A 5,101-nucleotide genomic window follows, 5' to 3' on the forward strand; every position below is an offset into this window, starting at 1 on the left:
AACTTATCGAACAACTTTCTGAAACCCATATACACCACGTCAACCGGTTTACTGTCATCTCCCTGTTTGGTCACTTTGTCAAAAAAGTCAATAAGATTCGTTCGGCAAGGCCTACCCATCACAAAACCGTGCTGACTGTCCCTGATCAGATTACTCTTTTCTAGATGATCATAAATCCTATCTATAATAACCTTTTCCAACACGTTACCAACAACTGCAGTGAGACTCACTGGTCTGTAATTACCAGGGTTGTCTCTACGACACTTTTTGAACACGGGAACAACATATGCAATGCTGCATTCCACAGGCACTATTCCTGTAGACAACGATGATTTGACGATCGACGCCAAAAGGCTCATCAATCTCTTCCCTTGCTTCCCAGAGGATCCTAGGACAGATCCCATCCGGCCCAGCTGACTTATCTATTTTCACACTCTGCAGTATTTCTAATAGCTCTTCCTTGTGAACCTCAATCTCTTCTAGTCTACACGCAAGTATCTCTGTATCTTCCTCGCCAACATTTTCATTTTCTATAGCGAACACTGTCGAAAAATATTTATTTCGTGCTTCCCCCATCTCCTCTGACTCCACGCACAACTTCCCACTATTCTCCTTGATTGTCCCAAATTTAACTCTCGTCATTCTTTTATTCCTGACATACCTATGGAAAGCCTTTGGGTTAACCCTGAACCTATCTGCCAACAAATTTTCATGTCTCCTCCTGGCTCTTCTCAACTCTCTTTTTAGGTCTTTCCTGATATCGTTGGAACCCTCGAGCGCTCTAACTGAGTTTTCACATTTTGTCCTAACATAAGACTTCTTGTTCTTCTTGACCAGGGATTCCACTTCCTTAGTAAACCACGGCTCACGTGTTCTATATCTTCCTCCCTGTCTGACAGATATATGCTTATCTAGGACACACAGGAGCTTTTCCTTGAATAAGCTCCACATTTTAATGTGCTCACCCCCTGCAGTTTCCTTCCACATTCTACCCATTCAAAATCTTACCTCATTGCATCGTAATTTCCCTTCCACCAGCTGAACCTCTTGCTCCGTGGAGTACACCTATCCCTTTCAATCACGAAAGTAAACCTGAGAGAATTGTGATCGCTGTCTCCAAAGTGCTCACCTACTTCCGAATCTAAAATTAGCCAGGCTCGTTACCCAGTACTAAATCGAAAGTGGCTTCGTCCCTTGAAGGCATGTCGACATACTGTGTCAGGAAGCCCTCCTGCACACACTGGGAAAAAACAGACCCATCTATAGTACTCGTACTGTCGTGATCCCAGTCAATATTTGGATTTTGTCTTGAGTGTTCCAGAGTTTTTCATTGTCCCAGAGTCCAGATGAAGTTTACATTCCTCATGTACGTGAGCGATAATTCTTTCAATGTCTCAGATCAGTTCCTGTCCCGAGAACATCAGAGTCAATGTCCCGTCCTCTACTCGGTCCACAGTTCACACTTCTTCATCCTCCTCTGATTCCATTTCCCAAAGAGTTTCTCAAGATTTCCAAAGCTGGAGCCTAAATTATATGGTTTGCTTCTTAAACATTTTTCCAACTGCCAACTGACAATATTTTCCACAGTATCTCTTCACAATCCTCTCGCTTGCACCATATCCAGGGATGAGAAATCCCGTTTGGTGGAGAGATTCCCGAGGCTGGTGAGTTTCACTTTGGAACAAAGATGGTTAAGTGGCAATTTCCTGCGGTTGTTTGTAATGATGGGAGAGGGAGCGGTGGGGAATGAGCACTTTGACGAGCAGGAGGAAGTGTTGCCACTGACCCAAGTCAGAGAACAGAGGACAGGGATTAAAGGAATCTAATGAAAAGCAGCACTTCTGCTAAGGACGTTCAATAACAACTGCAGAAACCCGATGTATCGAGCAGTGTATCGGGAAAGAGAAACAGAGATAATGTTTTAAATATGGGACATTTCTGATGAAGAACTCGAGTTTCCCATGTCTAATCAAATTACCGGCCTGCTTTGCAAAATAGGTTTTCTGAACTTTGAGCGAGAATTGTTCCAGCAGGAAAGCATTCATAACGTAGTCAGCAGGATTCGAACCTACGTGGGGAAACCCCCATGGATTTCTAATCCATCGCCTTAACCACTCGGCCATGACTACAGACAGGGAAGCAGGGTTGAGCACAGTTCATATGTGGCAGGCTTTCAAAGGTAGGTTAAATATAGTGCAGGATAGGCATGTCCCGTTGAAGGCAAAGGATGTGAAAGGCAATATTAGTGAACTGTTGATGACAGGACAATTGTACGACTCGCCAAGAGGAAAAGGGAAGCATACATAACGCCCCGGCAGCTCAGAACATAATGGTCCCTGGAGGAACATGAGAAGATTAGGACAAGTCTTAAACGAGGAATGAAGGGGTTAGAAGGGGTCATGAAACAACTTCACGCTTGCAAAATTGAGGAGAATCCTAAAGCCTATTATTCATATATAAGAAGCAAACGGGTAACCAGAGAAAGGATTGGTCCACTGAAGGAAAATGAAGGAAGGTTGTATGTCGAATCTGAGAGACTGGGTATGATTCTGAATGATTATTTTGCATCAGTGTTCACTGAGGAGAGGAACATGATGAATGATGAGTCTAGAGTAAAACATTTGATTAGTCTGGATCATGTTGACATAAATAGGGAAGCTGTGTTGGGCAGGCTAGGGGTAATTAATGTGGACAAATCCCCAGGAACGGATGGGATCTATCCCTGGTTCCTGAGCGAGGTGAAAGAGGAAATAGCTGGGGCCCAGACAGATATCTTCGTGGCATGCTTCAGCACAGGTGAGGTTCTGGCCGACTGGAACGTTGCTCATATTGTCCCCTGTCCAAGAAGGACAGTAGGGATATTCTGGATAACTACAGAACAATGGGCCTAACATCAGTGTTGGGAAGGTTGCTGGAGAAGGTACTGAAGGATAGGATCTATTCATATTTAGAAAATAATGTGCATATCAGTGAGAGGCACAGAGTTTATCGGGGAAGTGCCCAAGTTGATAGATGAAGGAAAGGCTGTTGATGTCATATACATGCACTACAGTATGGAGTTAGATAAGGTTCCCCATGGTAACCAAATACAGAACGTAAAGTAACATGGTGTGCAGGGTGTTCGAGACAGGTGGATAAAGAATTAGTTGAGCAATAGGAGACAGAGAATGGCAGTTGAATGGAGTTTCTGGAAATGGAGAAAGATGACCAGTAGTGCTCCACAGGGGTCAGTGTTGTGGCCACTGTTGTTTGTGAGAGACATAAATGATCTGGAAGAGAGCACTGTTGGAATGATCAGAAAGTTTGCAGATGACACGAAGTTTTCTGGACTAGCAGAAAGTATAAGTGACTGTTTAAGAATACAGGAGGATAGAGATATACTGGAAAGTTGGGCGGAAAAGTGGCAGCTGGAGTTCAAAACAGACAACTGTGAGGTGACGCATTTCGGTCAGTCTAATTCTAGCTGGGGTTATACAATGAACGGAAGAGCTTTGGGAAGTTGATGGACAGAGAGATCTGTGAGTGCAGGTCCATTATACACTGAAGGTTGCTGCACACGTGGATAAAGTAGACAAGCAGGCATATAGTATGCTTGGCTTCATTGGATGGGGTATTGAATAAAATGGCTGGCAAGTCATGTTAAAATTGAACAAAACATTGGTCTGGCCACACTTAGAATACTGTGTAAATTTCTGGTCGCCACATTACCAAAAGGATGTGGACGCTTTGGAGAGGGCGCGTAAAAGGTTTAAGCGGATGTTGCCTCGTATGGAACGTGCAATCTAGGAAGAGAGGTTGAGTAGGTTAGGTTTGTTTTCATTAGAAAAAAGGTGTTTGAGGGGGACCTTTTTGAGGTTTACAAAATCATGAAGGTACAGACAGGGTAGATAGAGAAAAGTTTTATTTCCCAGTTGAAGGATTAAATACCGAGAGATCACGCTTTCAAGGTGAGAGGTGAAAAGTTTAAGAGGGATACACGCGGCAACTACTTGACGCAGCGGGTGTTGGGTGTCTGGGACGCGTTGTCATCAGAGACGGGAGAGGTAATCACGGTAGATACATTTAAGATGCGTCTGGACAGATGCATGAGTAGTTGGGGAGCAGAGGGATACAGATGCTTAGGAATTGGGTGACAGATTTAAACAGTAGATTTGGATCGGCTCAGGCTTGAATGGATGAAGGGCCTGTTCCTTGTCTGTACATTTTCTTTCGTCTTTCTTCTTAAATTACGCCAATTCCATTACAAAATTTGCGAGGTCTAAGTGCCTGAAGTGAATCGATGCTGAAACACTAGTCAAAACAAATCTGAGTGATGGGTTTTGTGTGGTAGCGTGGTCGAGCGGTCTAATATGCTGGATTTTAAGCTTCCGTTTCTATCGAATCGTGGCTTCAAACACCAGCATCGTAAGTGAACTACGATGTGGAGATGTATGTGAGCGCAGTGCGCATGCGTGGATGCCTTTTAATTTGAGTGTTTGCAGCTCCTCAGTATGCTTACCCTCTCGGTGATAAAATCAGCGACCGTCACTGAAAACAACGCAAGTTCCTGCTGTCCGACGTATCCTCATATCCCGTCGATAACATTGCTTTTGGATATCTGCGTTGCCAGTTTCTGTATCTTAAATGGTCAGCGCAGTTGGCTGAAATGTTGGTGGTTCGAGCCCACCCAGGGAATAAGCCTCAAATATTTCAGCACAAGCATTTACCCCCACCATATATTGACATTGTAACTGGGAAAACTCATCCATGATTAACCCCAAGTCCGCAGGGAGTGAGACGTTTACACTCAGCAGAATATGACATCACTTCCTCCAAGCTCCCGATGCCAACAGAGAGCGGCCACTGCAGCTTCAATCAGCGACTTTCTGCCAAGCCATGGGAAACAACTCGTGCAAACTCCTTCCTTAGTAACAGCTCTTTCCGTGTGAAAGGAGAAAACCTTTCACTTTAAATTGGAAAGGGCTTCAGGACATTGGAATGTCGCTCCAGTCGTTGGAACATGTTATAAATAAAACTCCTGACTTGAAAATGAGAAGTGGTAAAAGTTTTAGGTAGAAAGAACAAAGAAAGTGTTGATTGAGACGACTCTGTCCAACACTGT

The 5,101-nt window shown here is 44.0% G+C and overlaps 1 non-coding gene across 1 annotated transcript; it reads right to left on the minus strand.

Moving 5' to 3' along the window:
- Positions 1-2,047: 2,047 nt before the first annotated feature.
- Positions 2,048-2,129, minus strand: trnas-aga (transfer RNA serine (anticodon AGA)). The gene has a single exon. It is a non-coding gene; the product is annotated as a tRNA-Ser (tRNA).
- Between the last annotated feature and the right edge of the window lie 2,972 nt (positions 2,130-5,101).

Source organism: Chiloscyllium plagiosum, unplaced genomic scaffold (assembly GCF_037043375.1).
Source record: "Chiloscyllium plagiosum isolate Xiang-an unplaced genomic scaffold, Cpla_swu_hap1 HiC_scaffold_29, whole genome shotgun sequence".
NCBI classification, from domain to species: domain Eukaryota; kingdom Metazoa; phylum Chordata; class Chondrichthyes; order Orectolobiformes; family Hemiscylliidae; genus Chiloscyllium; species Chiloscyllium plagiosum.